The sequence below is a fragment of the Hetaerina americana genome, unplaced genomic scaffold (assembly GCF_022747635.1).
Source record: "Hetaerina americana unplaced genomic scaffold, ioHetAmer1.1.p SCAF_1, whole genome shotgun sequence".
Lineage (NCBI taxonomy): Eukaryota > Metazoa > Arthropoda > Insecta > Odonata > Calopterygidae > Hetaerina > Hetaerina americana.
Window position 1 is genome coordinate 23,058,049 of NW_027286069.1, and position 16,947 is coordinate 23,074,995.

A 16,947-nucleotide genomic window follows, 5' to 3' on the forward strand; every position below is an offset into this window, starting at 1 on the left:
GTAAACCGATCGCTGCTGTATATTTTCTTTTCATTTGCTGAAAACGCACCAATAGAATCTCGTTGAATTGGCGCGCCGATCCATCCAACAAGATATACACTGATATGGTTTCCTACGATAAGGGTAATAAAGTTACCATACGTTTTTTTCCTACAGAAAGTGTACATACCTTAGAGATAATCTCTGCATATCAATTCACAATCCATATTCTTTTGGGGAGTATGGTAGTTACTTCATAAGCCATTTGTGATTCCGTCATAAGTACACGTAATCGCTTCCAAAAAATTACACGAAAATCTCAGTCCAAAGGAAAAAAATTGAGTCATGCATCCAAATAAAAAGAAGCTACAAACTGAAATTACCATTATAATGGTTCAGTGTTAGAAATGACAATAAAAACGATCATGAATAAACAATCTAACGATGGCGCAACAATGGAGCGACTGAATGATGAAACATCAACAATGAAGCATCCGAACGATTTCATCATTCTCGCCTTTCAGTTGGGTATGTGCATTTCGCCTATAGTGGGTGGCGTTCCTCGGATTCGCCCGTCGGAGGAATGAGCTCGTGAAACTGTCGGTGCCGAATAGTGACAGATTGTGGAGTCACCTCTCTTCAAGAGGTTTGGGGGAGGGGTGAGGGAGGACGGTGGCCCAGATCGGCTCTACGCGGCGGTGGCCGGCGGCCGGGGTGTGCCCTCCGCGAGTCCGCGCGCGCGAAGGTCCCTCTCCCTGCTCCACGCCCCTCTCCCTCTGCCTTCTTCCGGCACCACGCCCTGCGGCCACCCACCGCCGCCCCCTCCCGCCCTTCGCGCCCCCACACGTCCCGACGCGGGCGGGGTATTTAAGGACCGGTGCAATCACTCCCGACATCACAGAGCAGCAGCAGCTCAGCAGACGGATCCCATTCTGAGGATTACCAAATATTAACCCACCATGAACGCCCTGGTAAGGATTCCCAACTACGTAACATAACGCTAAGGATAGAACGCATCGCGGCCATTTGGGTTGCAATGTAGATCTCCGCGTGGTGTTTGCTGGATATTCACTTCGATTTTGTTTTGTCTTGCACACGAGAGATGGTTTGTTGCTCGTTACCATGGGTCGCGACGTGTGCGCTACTTTGAAGAGGCTTGACTGCTGCCGAATGATAAAGTCATTTTTTAGTAAAGACACCTCTCTCATATGCCCTAAATGAACTGAGTTTTTTATTCGTGACTTTGCGGTTTAACCATTCCGCTTTATAACACTCACTAGTTTTGTGCACAGAAGTGTGTGTCTATTGAAATTCGTTTTCTATTGCGAATGCATGTTTTTCGTTTTAATAGGTGATTGAAAATAGTCTTAGATGGTAAGGTATCGCGTTCCTAGCACTGAGATGCTTATTTAATTAATATGCCAGTTCTAAAAATCGATTAATACAAATTACCACAGCCCGGTTCACATCACAGGTGAACTATAACTAGCAGATGTTCCAAATCTTGATTCTCCATTTATTGGCTGTAAAGTTTTATTCAAACAATCCTACCAAGGGCAAGTGACAAGCGCTGATAGCACTAAAATTTTTAATTCAAAGTAAAAAGTTCTCTCAAGCCATTATCATTCCGTACTGATGAACTATCTGTTCTATAAGTTATTAGTTTAATATCTCTAATCAATTTTGAACCCGAATTCAAGATAAACCGAAAATATAAGTATATTTCCCTTGAAAAAAAGGTCAGTTCAATGCACGCGTCATCCTTTCATGTGAAATTTCGCCAATCTGTGTTCCACCTGCATAGATTAGATCTTTTTCACATCCCGCGATATATTTGGACTGCAAGTGTGATGAGATTCGTCTTGGTAAATTGATACAGCGCAACTAACGGTGATGTCCACAAAACAAGGCATGAGTTTTGAAATATCTGACGACCGAATGAGCAGAAGACACTGAAGCTACGATTAAAATAATGAAGGAATAGCAAATCGACACGAGGCTGGCGACTAGGTCATTGTTCTCTTGACTCAAGGGTACGTCCCTTCCTCTCTCTCTCACGGGAACAGGCTCCACTGACCATCCTCCTCCTGGCTTCGGCCGCTCTCGCCCGTCCCTCCGGTGTCTTCCACGGCGCCCTGGGTTACGCCGCGCCCCACGCCTTGACCTACGCCGCCGCCCCAGTGGTGACCAAAGTCGCCGCCGTGGCCCCTGTCACCTACACCGCCCAGGTCTCCGTGCCCGTCACCAAGACCGTCCACTACGCCAACACCCCCGTCGTCACCGGGTAAGTGATACTCGTCACACCTCCATCACCCACCAAAGACCCTTAGTTTGGTCGCGAATCCCCTAGATATGATTCAAAATTTAATATTGTCGAAATATTATGCTCTTCCACCCATTTCTGCACAGATGGACCTGGAATTTGAAGCATTTTGCAAGCATAATATGCAGTAGTATGTTCATTAGTTCATAAAACCCCAAACACTTGAGAAACGTACAATATATATTTTTTTAATGTCCCACACTCGGAATTGAAAAATATAACTTAGCTTCACTTCTTCAAAAATACCAATACGATAGTCACTTGCGAGAGTAAGTAGGTAGTTTTTGTTTACGATGGCTCATAGGTTATCCCCATGGATTGATTAATTTGCACTTCCCCCCCCCCCCCGAGTTTCCTCCCATATCTCTTCATTATCACTGGAATCTCTGAAAAACAGTATTGGATTTTGCGTGGGGGAAAATGTAATTCAATTTCAAATTTAAAAAAAAGTAATTCGGCCACACCAATTTAGAAAAAAAACCACGGCGGTGAAAACTCATAAAATGGTTTTATCATTTGCCTAATCTGAGCTGATCAAATATACATTTTAAGAAGAATTCAACAATTTTGGACCCTTAATTCATATATATATATATATATATATATATATATATATATATATATATATATATATATATATATATATATATATATATATATATATATATATATATATATATATATACATATATATATATATATATACATATATATATATATATATGTACATATATATATATATATATATACTACCTTGATCAAAAAGTTCCCGGAATAACCACCGTGTGGCGCTCCCATCGTTCCGATTTGAGTTCTGTTTTTTTTTGTTAAATTGGTACATCTGTTGTTGATATTCCCTTTAAATCTTAGTGTCATAACTTGACATTTGCAAAAGTTACGGTCGGTTTTCGGTATGTCCATCAGTGCTTCCTGCGATTTTTCCATTACTTCCTCTCGGCTGCTAAAACGCGTTCCCCGTAATGGTTTTTTAACTCGATTGAACAGAAAGAAGTCACAGGGAGCCAAATCAGGTGAATTCGGTGGCTGTTGGATGGTATTTGTTACATTTTTCGTCAAAAAATTACGAATAATGATAGCACTGTGCGACGGTGCGTTATCATGGTGCAAAATCCACGAGTTTTCTGCCCACATTTCTGGTCTCTTTCGGCGAATTGCTTCACGCAAACGTCTCATAACGCCCAAATAATACTCTTTGTTTACTGTCTGGCCTTCTGGCAAAAATTCATGATGCACTACACCGTTGTAATCCATGAAAACCGTGAGCATTGCCTTCTTTTTTGACTGAAAACGACGTGGTTTTTTTGGTCTCGGCTCATTTGGTGAACGCCATTCACTTGCCTGATGTCTGGATTGCGTGTCGTACTCATAAACCCACGTCTCGTCTCCAGTAATGATCCTTTTGATGAATGTGGGATCGGGTTCAGCCTCGCAAATCATGTCTTTTGCGACGTCAACACGGTCTCTTTTTTGCATGAAATTGAGGTCTTTTGCTGCTACACGACGGAAACCCAAATCATTAACCACAATGTCTTGGGCGGATCCATAGGCAATGTTCAAGTCCTCCGCTATTTCTCTGATGGTTAATTTGCGGTTATTGACCAACATTTCTTTTACTTTATCAATTTTTTCACCGACTTTCGATGTCGATGGTCTGCCACTGCGTTCATCATCTTCGATTGACTCACGACCACTTCTGAACCGCTCGTGCCACTGGTAAACGACCGTTTTTTTTAGAGAATCGTTGCCGAAACACTTTTCCAACATTTCCAACGTCCGTGCGCCACTAAATCCGTTTTTTACGCAAAATTTAATACAAGTTCGTTGTTGCAAATTTAAATCCATTTCTGCAATTGTAAAAAATCGCCAACACACACAGAGATAGATGTACTCTTGGCTACGTAACTTTTGCAAATGTCAAGTTATGACACTAAGATTTAAAGGGAATATCAACAACAGATGTACCAATTTAACAAAAAAAACAGAACTCAAATCGGAACGATGGGAGCGCCACACGGTGGTTATTCCGGGAACTTTTTGATCAAGGTAGTATATATATATATATATATATATGTACGTATGTATACACACAGATACATACATACATACATACACACACACCATGAAATCTTGCGCATTCTAAAATTATCCTTATTCCTGAGTCATAAGTCAATAGGGACTATGAAGATGGTTGAAGTGGCGAAAACGAAAAAGAATATCTGATTTCGCCCGGTACACAAAAAGGAAGGTTTTATCATCCTCCGACGTTCTTTATCGCCAAAAAGTATTGGGAAAACCCTCATCCACAGAAAATACTCCATTCACCACTTCCTTAGAGGAGCGATTTCTTTCCAAATTTGTTTGAGCTGTTCAGGGAACATTTTTTTTTTTGACTTCAATGAAGAGAATTAATGACATAATTATCAAGAAATCGCCTCCAGCTCTTTAGATTGAATTATGAAGCACGATTCTCTTAAAATTAAAAATTCTCGCGGGCTGAAAGAGTTCCCGACATACTGAGCTATCTTTCCTCATTCTTTTGTTTCGTTCCTATCTAGATACTCCTCCACCGTCGTGAAGCCCGCTCTTGGAGACCTTCCCTCCCCCCTCGGAATCAACTCCGTGGCTGATGCTGCTGCCCGTGAGGCCGCCACCTCCGGATCCTACGTCTCCAAGACCGACATCCTTGCCCCCGGCAGGCAGGTCGCCTCCATCACCCCCCAGGTCACCCAGGTAAGAGAGACAAAAAGCTCACGACGAAACTCTATTTATTCTTCGTTTGGTTTCCATTCGGATGAGAAAATCGATCATTTAAAGATTATCAATCTACAGGAAATCCATGCATGGTTTTCCAATGAAATCAATTCAATTCCAGCGTCTGGTTGTGGGGACCCACAAAATTCAATCGAGAACAGAGGACTGTTTCCGATGGATTCCCCTTCCGGGAGATCCAAGTCAGAGGGTAATTGGGGCCGTAGGGCACCCTTTTGAAAATGAAAATGGAAGATAGAATGAACTCGATGGCTTAGATGGCAAATGAATGGCTTCAATAAAATAAAAATAAATATGAACTTGTTTTGGTTACCAGCTGTCCATGGAGCTAAAAATTATACAGGTATACGCACTGCACAGTTCGCCGCGTTCTCAATATTTGGGCGAATGCTTTTTTTTCAATTTAGAATTTCTATCTACGGAAAAAAATAAAAAATTATTTTGATCCAACAACCTCTCCCCCCGCCCTTTTCATGGGGTTTTCATTTGCATGGAAGTCGTTTACCCATGGTTCGTTATGCAAATTGAAATCTCTAACTTTTTTTTCGACTCGTTCCCGTCTCGTCCACAGGTCGTCCCCGAGGTCTCCGTGAAGAAGGTCCCCGTTGACGTCCCCGTCCACGTCCCCACCCCTGTCGCTACCCCCGTCGCCACCCCCGTTGCCACCCCTGTCGCCGTCCCCACCCCCGTCGCAGTCCCCACCCCCGTCTCCGTCCCCGCACCCGTGGCCGTCGCCCCCTACGCCGCCTACGGAGCCTACGGAGCCTACGCCGCCGTCGCCGCCCCACAGGTCGCCATCAAGACCGTTGAGGTCGCCGCCGCCCCCGAGGTCCAGGTCAAGACTATCGCCGCCGCCCCCGCCCTCCTGGCCTCCGGCTATTCCACTGGATTTTACGGAGCCGGCTACTACGGAGCTGGCCTCATCGCCCCCGAGGTCGCCCTGAAGACCGTCGAGCCCATTGCCGTCGAGTCCAAGCCCTGGTCCGAGTAAATATCGAAAACAACAACAACAAACAACAAATGACGACAGCTCACCGCACGCGACGTTCGCCAAGCAACAAATTGATCGAGTAGATCCGATCAAGGTTTCGCTATCTCCAACAACAGCAACTGAAATTTGAAACATGCTCATGATTACTTGTCCTCAAAAGCACTCAATGCAATCTTAATTTATAAAAAATAAAAAGATTAGTACTTATTACTCGTATTATTATTTCCATATTACCCTTCCAAAAAATATAAATGAACCACAATGGGTGGTTGCTTAATTTTTTTTAAAACAATAAATATGCAGTATACAAGGGGTTCAGGAGATTGGTTGGTATTAATTGTAGTTCTGACGTTAAAGGTCACAGCCCACACAGCACAAGTTCATCCATTACATACCCAACCCAGCTATCATTTGGATATCAAAATTATACATGCAACTAATATCCAATAGTCATCCAATGTATGATGACACACAAATATACCATGTTTTTCCATTGTATATACAGCTGAATAGCTTCAAATTTATTATCCAGGTTCTATATTTATTTGTTTAAGATGAACAGTTTGATGAAAGTTACCATATTATAAAAAATGCATTATTATATATTAGGGCCTGGATGGCCTCTAATATATATTTACATATATATATATATATATATATATACACACACGTGTGTATATATATATATATATATGTGGGTCGCGGTAGTCCAGGAGGTAGAGCGTTGGAGCCGTATAGGACTTAGTACTGGTTGAACTCTACCATCACCTACTAAACCGACCTTCGGGTTGATTACTGTGTTTATGGTTATATATATATATATATATATATATATATATATATATATATATATATATATATATATATATATATATAATATATATATACCTGTATACAGGTAACACATAACACATAGAGGGCACTCACATTGTGGATTGTTTGAGCTTTCGGCCTTCTTCAAGTAAGCAATGGTCCTACTTGAAGAAGGCCAAAAGCTCAAAAAAGTGTCCTCCATGTGTTATATGTGAGTTGTTTTATTTTGTGTTTTATTGTGCCATTATATTGCTCTCAAGAATGCTTCTATATCATTGATATATATACACACACAAACTCCATATCCTAGGATACATATGTCAGTGGATATTCAGCCATGAATATACAAGTTACATACATCCAAAAGATTAGTGCAAATGGATTGGATTTGTGGCGAATATCGTGGATATCCACTGGATTATTATTGTTGGTATTATATCGTTTAAGGTAGGTTTTGGATGGAAAAAGACTGCAAATTGCTAAATTTCTAATCTTTTCCCAACTAGACGCAAGATAGTATCCCACACTAGAATAAGCCCCTATTCCATTCCGGTTACTTCCTTACTCTCTTCATTCCATCCAACCTCCCTATTCTGTTCCTTCCCTTTCTTCGTTTGCCCAACATTCTCCCCTCTATTACAGTCTTCAACATCCCACTGATGATCAATATGCTTTTCATCGATTTTGCCTGTCTCCTTATGATTTCTCCCAACAATCCTCTCTCTTCCCCCACCATGACTGGCACTTCCTCATTTGTTTTCCTGTCTCTCCATTTCACCTTCTCCACACCCACATTTCAAAAGCCTCCAATCTACACCTATCATCCTACTTCAATGACCATGTTTCCACGTCGTACATAACTACCCTCCATATCAAAGTTTTCATGAGTCTTTTCTTAACATCCTTACTCAACTTCCCTGACATCAATTCCCTCCTTGCGAAAGCCTCTGCCTAATTCGTTTCCCCTGCCCTCCTATTTGTAATCCACTGGATATCGATGGAATATTTTGAGCTGTGTGGGATGATATCTACACTTCAAAGTCCCACTTAACATGATGCTTAACATGCTAGAATCCGGCATTATAAGAAACCCTTTTTTTCTAACTCTGCTTACTTTCTATCTGCCGTTAAGCAATCAAAAATACCTTTTCTTTTCCTTTTTCTACCTCACTTACCCAACATTCTCCTCTCCATCACCATCTTCAACATTTCATTGCCTCTCAGAATCTCCTATTTCCCCTTGTATTGCCCTCTTCTCCCAATGACCTTCACTCTTCCCACAAATCTTTTCTCTTCAACATTATTTTCTCTATTCGTCTCCAAATCCAAATCTCAAAAGCCCTTTATCTAAAAGTATCCTTTTCCATCAATGGTCAAGTTTTTGTGCCATGCTATTACATTCATTTCAAACTTTTTTCAGAGTTCCTTTTAGGTGGACTACCCTGTCCAATAAGTACTCAAACTGAGGCCATAATAACTTTATTTTGCAAAATTTAGTCTACATCAATTTTTCCCCCTGCAAAGTACTCTCCATTCGTAGGCTCTGCACTTATTCCATCTTGTTTTCCTCTCTTCAAAGCAACCTTGGAAGTCCTCTTGGCAGTTAGGCTTTTTGGTTTTCTCATCGTTTCTTGCTTAATTGTGTCCACAGCTTCCCAGTGATGTCCCCTCATCACATTTTTGCATTTTGGGAATAGGAAAAAGTTGCAGGGGGCAAGATCTTATTCAAATAAGGAGGGTGATCAAAGATGGCGATTGAATTTTTTGCCAGATAATGGCGATAAATCAATACTGAATGTGCAGGTGCATTGTAATGGTGAAGGATCCATCCATCACATTCGATTAAAATAGTGTGCACTGTTGATTTTCTTAAATTCAGTTCATCAGCTGTCATTCGGACAGTTTTTCGACCATCGGTAAGGACAGGGGAACACACACGATCAATGTTGTCGTCAACAAAGGTGGTTGAAGGTCGTTCCGGCCTTGCATCATCCGTGGCGTCTTGTCGGCCATCTTTAAAATTCTTAGTCCATTTGAAAACGGATGTTTTCTTCAGAGCATTATCGCCGTAAATAGCTGTCAATATTTCAGTAATTTCCTGATAACTTTTACCACAATTCAACAAAACTTGATGTTGATTCTTTGCTCCGTGATTTAGTCAATTTCCATTTTAGACGAGCAGTAAAAACAAGGATAACAGAAACTAACATAAATGGCATCATGCGCATAGCTCGACAATCCGCCAAACACAGACATCTCATTGGGTCTCAGACACCTAGTGCCCCTAGTGGACAGGGCTGTAGTCTGCATCATGGCCACCAGATTGCACCAGTACACGTACAGGTGTATGCTCAAATGTATACTCAAAAACTCCCTCTCCTATGCTTATTCCCTTTCACACATTCTTCTCTTAATGCACTCATTATCATGTCCACCCTCATCTTAAGCACTTCCTGTGAAAGTAATATATTCTTTCTAACACTACAGGAAGTTAACCAAGTAAAAGTCATCCACCTTGGCCTGAACTTTTTCACTCTAAAATCCTGCATTTTGGTGCACATCATTGGATGACTGCATTTAAGAGACCCCTGGAAAACTGACAAACCATCACTTGGTACACACCTCCTCAAAATCTACAGAGCAAATAAATGAATGCTGGCAAAAATTATACATTCCTTTCTACCAGTGATTTCTTTATCTCTATGTCATCATACATACACTCCTCTCTTTTCCAAACCCAACCAGATCTTCCAATAATCAGTCATTTATTTCCATTCTCCATGTTTCTGTTCATGAGTACGCAGTTCCACAGAGTTTCCAAACACAAAGTGAATATTTATATGCATGCAAAATGATGCTTATGGTTCCATATTCCATTCCATAAATTAAGGCTAATATAATGAAGTCTATGATCTAAAAACATTCTTCCCACATGAAGACTATATATTGCCCACATAAAAAATCTTGCTTCCAATTTTTCCCAAAGCCTTGGGAAATTTAATGTTTGTATGTTTAAAAGAATGAGAGAGCTTCCCCGTTTGGTTTTATTATGTAGTAGTATCCTCATAATACAAAAATTACTTGCACCAAAGCAATTAACTCCCTTATCTAGAACAAATCTCGACACATTCCAATACCGCTCTGGCTTGATCAACATAATAAAACATTTTATATTAATATATAATATTAGCATTTGTATTAATATAATTATAGACAAATAACTGTAATAAGGGCTAGGTAAGCAAAGGTCGAAACCTTGGGATCGAAAACCAGTCTCATCTTTGGAATGGTCAAGATTATTTTTAGTTCCAACATACATCAATATTAATCAATAATCATACCATGGAAATGACCTTAGTTATCAGTCACCTCCAATTAAAAAAAACTGTTATTAACGTACAATTTTCAGACAAAATATACATTTTCTTGAGGATAGGCTTTTCAAATGAACAAATTTTACGTGGCCTAACTTTGTCAGTGAAGATGAATAATATTGGGAGCAGTTCAAACTTATCCATCTTGGTTAACATACAGATTGGTAGAGGATTTCCGTTTATCATTTGCCGTGACCAGGTCAGACAAAATCTTTTACTCTGTACAATCCTCCAATACCATTTTCTATGCCAGGATTTCTTTTAGTCATTTGCAATTTCCCATCTCTTTCATCCAATACTTTAGGGCCCTCATTATTTGTAAGTCCTCTGCCGAAAAAAAACTCCTCCAATGAAAAGTCAGATGTCCCTATATTAGGGAAGGAGAGGTCATAGAAAAGAGAGCAGGGGACACATATCCGTAAGATCACACAAGCCATTTTCCTATTGAATACTCTTTTCTCTATCTGAACTCCTTTTGGTCCATTGCCTAGATGTCCTAAATATGTAGAGGAAAATGGAATGAGGATGGACAAGTGGGAAGAGCTGGAAATCGGGAAGAATTTAAAAATGGGTCATTTGGTTAATGATTTATTGTTTGAATTCCTCTCCCCAATCCTGGAAGTACCCCTTTCCTTCACAAAAAGACCCAACAAACCCCTCACTCCACTGTGAACCAACCAATCACCTTCTTGACCCTTAACACACCTCTCCATCAACACCGATCGCAAGCCCACTTTCTTTCCCCTCTCTCACTCACCCCTCCTCTCCCTCATGATTGGTATATAAATGGACTGCAACTTGATTAACTTGTACCTGATGATGATGTTTGAGCGTTGAAACTAGTTGCATGTGAATAAAGGACAGTGGAAAGATACATTGTATTCTTCATTTAATATAATTTCATGGCTTGTTTTACTCTGTAACTTTGTATGGCATTGTAATCTGGGAAATATCATCCCAATTATATTCTGTATTTTTTGTTCAGAAAAGTTGTAAGACATATGTTATCAGCCTCATCACATATTTTGCCAACCTTGCTTTAAATATCTAGGAATATTAACAGAACCTTGCGTGTATATTCTATCACGCAGTGACTTATGCTAAGATTAAAAGGGTGGCTTTACAATGAACAGTAGTTATCACTGTCAAAATACCAGAAGATGTAAAGATAAACATGTGAAAACATCCAACTACAATTATGGTAGCATCACAACATCCAACCAGCTTAAGGTAGCTTAAGGACCAACATTAATGTGCACTAAACTCTTTAACAATCTGGCTAAACTTTTAAAAAATGAGACAAGAATTTCACCATTCAAGAAGTATCTATTTGCATATCTGACTGATGAGTGTTATTATAGTGTAAATGAATGTCTATGTAAAACTTAAGTGCATATTAATTTGCTGTCATAACTGTATTTCTACATGGGAATAATGTGATCTATATCCCAAGGATGTGTCCTTTAAACTTGTTATGTATTCTTAATACTGTACATTGTGTCTGCTGGACAAATAAATATATTATTGCTATTATCATCCCCCCTTTGGATCCAGATAAACTTTTGGGTTTCCAACAGGTTTCTGCCTGGGGTTGAACCTACCGTAGTTGATGCAACATCTGTGTCTGAGGCAGAATACTAAACCTGCACACGAGGCAGGTCCCAAACCTGAAAACCTTTGGGTAGGGTGAATGGATTACCCACCAGACAGACCCAGCCAAGAGCATTAAAGCTAACATTTCCATTTTCATCAAGATATTTCATCCGTGATAAATGATTCAAATTAACCTCTCATATCAAACTGAATGATTTGCAATTCAATGGAAATGACTTTCACAATAGACATTTTCCTTTAGTTAATTTCATCTTATTACATCTAGGTTTGAATCAACTAACAGGCCTAACTATAGGGAATAGCACTTATACAGGAGGTCTGTTTAGAAATGGAGAACTCAAGTCATTAAAATGGATGAAGGAGTAGCTGGTATGGACGTAGATGCCTTCCTGGAAAAATGGGAACTTCTACAACTAACTGGTAAGTGTTGCTTTGACTCATCCCGGTTGTATGGAAGGATTTTTCAACATGGAGAATGCAGCAAGGATGAGAACCCCAAATGAGAAAAATGTGTAATAACATTGTCTTTATTCAGTTAAGGGATTAGGTTGCCCCTTCTACTACCTAATCCCTGAAATGAGATTAGATGGGATGAATCCCTGAATGGGTGAAAGACTCGCAAGGGTTCCCCTGGCTGGCTCTTTAATTCCTCCAATCCCTTTCTCTCTAAGAGCCCAATCATCCTATTCCCTCACGCATTTCAGTGCAGAAACCTTTGATTCTGTTTAACACAACCAAAAGATTTTGCAAGTGTTTGCCAGTGATTTTAAAAGTGTGTATGATACTTCTGCTACTGAAATTTTTAACTTGGAACTAGCCTTTAAAAGAAATTTATACTAGTTGTAAATCCTCAGCTGTTAGACCACCTCTGTTGGTGCCATTGATGGGCAAACTGAAAAGAGAATTTTTTACAGTACCGAACCACTAATCTCCAGATTTATATTTTTATTTCAGAATATATTTCTTTTACATTTGACTTGGTGCTACACTGTCACATACTACCTTGATCAAAAAGTTCCCGGAATAACCACCGTGTGGCGCTCCCATCGTTCCGATTTGAGTTCTGTTTTTTTTTGTTAAATTGGTACATCTGTTGTTGATATTCCCTTTAAATCTTAGTGTCATAACTTGACATTTGCAAAAGTTACGTAGCCAAGAGTACATCTATCTCTGTGTGTGTTGGCGATTTTTTACAATTGCAGAAATGGATTTAAATTTGCAACAACGAACTTGTATTAAATTTTGCGTAAAAAACGGATTTAGTGGCGCACGGACGTTGGAAATGTTGGAAAAGTGTTTCGGCAACGATTCTCTAAAAAAAACGGTCGTTTACCAGTGGCACGAGCGGTTCAGAAGTGGTCGTGAGTCAATCGAAGATGATGAACGCAGTGGCAGACCATCGACATCGAAAGTCGGTGAAAAAATTGATAAAGTAAAAGAAATGTTGGTCAATAACCGCAAATTAACCATCAGAGAAATAGCGGAGGACTTGAACATTGCCTATGGATCCGCCCAAGACATTGTGGTTAATGATTTGGGTTTCCGTCGTGTAGCAGCAAAAGACCTCAATTTCATGCAAAAAAGAGACCGTGTTGACGTCGCAAAAGACATGATTTGCGAGGCTGAACCCGATCCCACATTCATCAAAAGGATCATTACTGGAGACGAGACGTGGGTTTATGAGTACGACACGCAATCCAGACATCAGGCAAGTGAATGGCGTTCACCAAATGAGCCGAGACCAAAAAAACCACGTCGTTTTCAGTCAAAAAAGAAGGCAATGCTCACGGTTTTCATGGATTACAACGGTGTAGTGCATCATGAATTTTTGCCAGAAGGCCAGACAGTAAACAAAGAGTATTATTTGGGCGTTATGAGACGTTTGCGTGAAGCAATTCGCCGAAAGAGACCAGAAATGTGGGCAGAAAACTCGTGGATTTTGCACCATGATAACGCACCGTCGCACAGTGCTATCATTATTCGTAATTTTTTGACGAAAAATGCAACAAATACCATCCTACAGCCACCGAATTCACCTGATTTGGCTCCCTGTGACTTCTTTCTGTTCAATCGAGTTAAAAAACCATTACGGGGAACGCGTTTTAGCAGCCGAGAGGAAGTAATGGAAAAATCGCAGGAAGCACTAATGGACATACCGAAAACCGAATATAAAAAATGTTTCGAGGATTGGATCAAGCGCTGGCATAAGTGTGTTGCAGTCGATGGGGATTACTTTGAAGGGGACAATATAGATTTAGATGAATAAACTTGTATTTTTAATTTTCTGAATAAATTCCGGGAAATTTTTGATCAAGGTAGTATGTAATGCTCTGAAGGAACAATAAGGAAGATCAAGGAAACAGTTCCATAATATCGCAAACAAGTGCATTCTTCATTTTCGACATGGTGCCATTCACCTATCTTGCATTTCTTAGCTATTCTGCATTTGGTATGCCATGGACATATTCACTGCACGTCAACGGTACTACAGCTTGGATTCATTGGGGACAACATGAACCTAATTCCACTGCCATTACATTCAATTAAACATCCAAGTTAAAAGTTATTAAAAGCATATCTATGAGATAGATTTTGAATATTAAAAATAATGCCTTCAGTAAGTACAGCTTCCAATGGATATGAGTTCCCTAGATCATCCTCCCAATAATATTCAGGATAATTCACAAAGACACTTTTAGGACTTCAAAATTTTGTACCAAGTATGTCATTTTAGCATTTTTCAACCTATGAACATGTGTAAACTCATTCATGTACGAGGCTATGGTAGCACTAATTTTCAATCCAGCACATCTTGCGGTTACCAAGAAAACACTTAAAATGCAGCTGGATATGCTCATATAATTGTTTTCCAGCATTAATAAAATGTGATTCAACGAACGCCTACAATTTTACTACACCAATACTGCTAGCTCAAATCTGCTGACAATATTTCTATGAAAAATTTTTCTTTCACCAAAACTTTCCTCATTCAACAGATACAAAACAGTAATCTTCTGAAACATTATAAATATGTTAAATATTCCCTCTACTATGGGTATAATTGATTCTCCAACCAAGCTTTTGGGAATTACATGTATATGTTCTATTTTGAGATTGCCTGAAAAATTCACCTTTTGACCGGCAATTATCAAGACATTTATTTAGTACATAATGAGATCAAAAATCAAGGTACAATTGAACGTCAGAAGATTAGAGCATTAAATCTAATTCTGATGGCACAAATTTCTGTTCATTATCTGTGGTGCCACAGATTTCATAGATACGACCCCATTATTGTTAGCTTTACATTTCTTCTAACCCATATCTCTCCGACTGATATTTTCATTGGAAGTCTGTTCGTAAATGTTGCCCATTGCAAAAGCATTACTCTAACACAAATAACATGTCATGATTAGCTTTAAAATCAGTCCATTGACCACATTTAATAATCCTCTCAGGTCACTTTTTTTGTTAACAGTTCAGTCACTTGTCTTAGTCATTAACTCTGTTTAGAATTTAATGATTTATTGGTAAAGGTGATTGAATCAATAACTGAAATACACTGAAAATAACATTGTCCCACTGCGGTAGGGTCATATTCAAGTCAAAATTATCTTGGTGTGTATTCATGCCCTGACATACCCCAGCAGTGGCTTGCAGGGTACTAAAATATCAATTTAACATGTCATTTTTTCCATAAGGGGAACATAATAACATTGTCCAAATGCAGTATGGGTAAAAATACTTTTGTCAAAGTTAATCTTGTGTGTATTAACCCACTGCCACACACCCTAGTGGCGGCTCTTAAACAACCCTTCATATAACTGTGACTTAAATGTCAATCCACATTGATTTGTGTACTTAAATTAGACATTTATCTCAACAGTTCATTTTTCCTTCCATTACTGCCTTTAGCATGCTAAAAAAGCTGGAAATAAATATTCCATATTTGAGGCGTATCCAATTATTGGTGTGTTGGAACTAAGTTGTTTGCAAACAGTATCATCTATTGATTGTTCCTGAGGGCACTGAAATTGTTTTGATTCAGTACTCATATGTCAGTAAGTGCACATAAAAATGTCTGTAAAAATTGTTGCTCCCACCAGATGTGAACTGTGTTTTATGATTCCATTTACACGTGCAAAAGGATAATTAGCGGCTCAAATTCATTGGGAGTTGCATATAACAAGACTTAAAAATAGGCCTCATAAATGTGCTTAATGAAGAGCAGATTGGAAGGCCCAGTATCCAGACCGATAATGTAGTCCAACAAGGGGACCAAGAGCTGTGATGACAGGGAATAGATGATTAGCGCTCTGGCTGATAAATTTCCCTCATTGGATGGATACACCACTATTAACACAATTGTTACAGTAAAGCTCGGATATTACAAATTGGGAGCAAGGTGGGTGCCAAAAAGGTCTAACGATTAACACAAAGAATATTTAGTGGTAGAGCAATTTTGGACTTGCTTTGACAATCCTGACCTTGTATCTAGTACCTATTTCCTCTACTAGCACTTGAAACAGTGGCTTGCCAGACAATGGTTTGAAGACAACAAGTAACAATGGTTCAATCCCCAGGTGACATAACTCTATGCCAAGGGATTAAAGAAGCTGGTGCAGCATTACGAAAATTTTTCAGAAAGGAAGCGACCACATAAAAAAATTAATTAGGTTTGTAGGAAACTAAAACCATCATGAACACTAAACAGGCCTAAATTTAAAAAAGTAACCCATATGGACTCAACACATTTTCAATTTCTCCCTAAGACTCATCAGAGACCATTTACTTCATCTTCTATAATAACATCACATACCCATTCTTTCCTACCTTTAATGCCATTCCTTTACTTTTGTTAGCTCTATATATAAAATAGCTTTTATTTTAATCAGAAACCATTCGGACAGAATACACATAATACTCAAATTTTGCTAATAAATAGTACAAGCCACATTTCCCACAGTGCATGCCATCCAACAAGTTAGTATGTAGATGACACGTGAAAGCTTATTATCCTTTTTACTATTCTTTTCAGAGAGGTACCACAAAGGTTTCCACCA

The 16,947-nt window shown here is 39.4% G+C and overlaps 1 long non-coding RNA gene across 1 annotated transcript; it reads left to right on the forward strand.

Annotated features, from left to right (window-relative positions):
- Positions 1–2,170: 2,170 nt before the first annotated feature.
- On the forward strand, positions 2,171–5,768 carry LOC139700693 (uncharacterized). The gene is made up of 3 exons (XR_011703845.1): positions 2,171–2,263; positions 4,879–5,053; positions 5,664–5,768. It is a non-coding gene; the product is annotated as an uncharacterized lncRNA (long non-coding RNA).
- Positions 5,769–16,947: the final 11,179 nt, after the last annotated feature.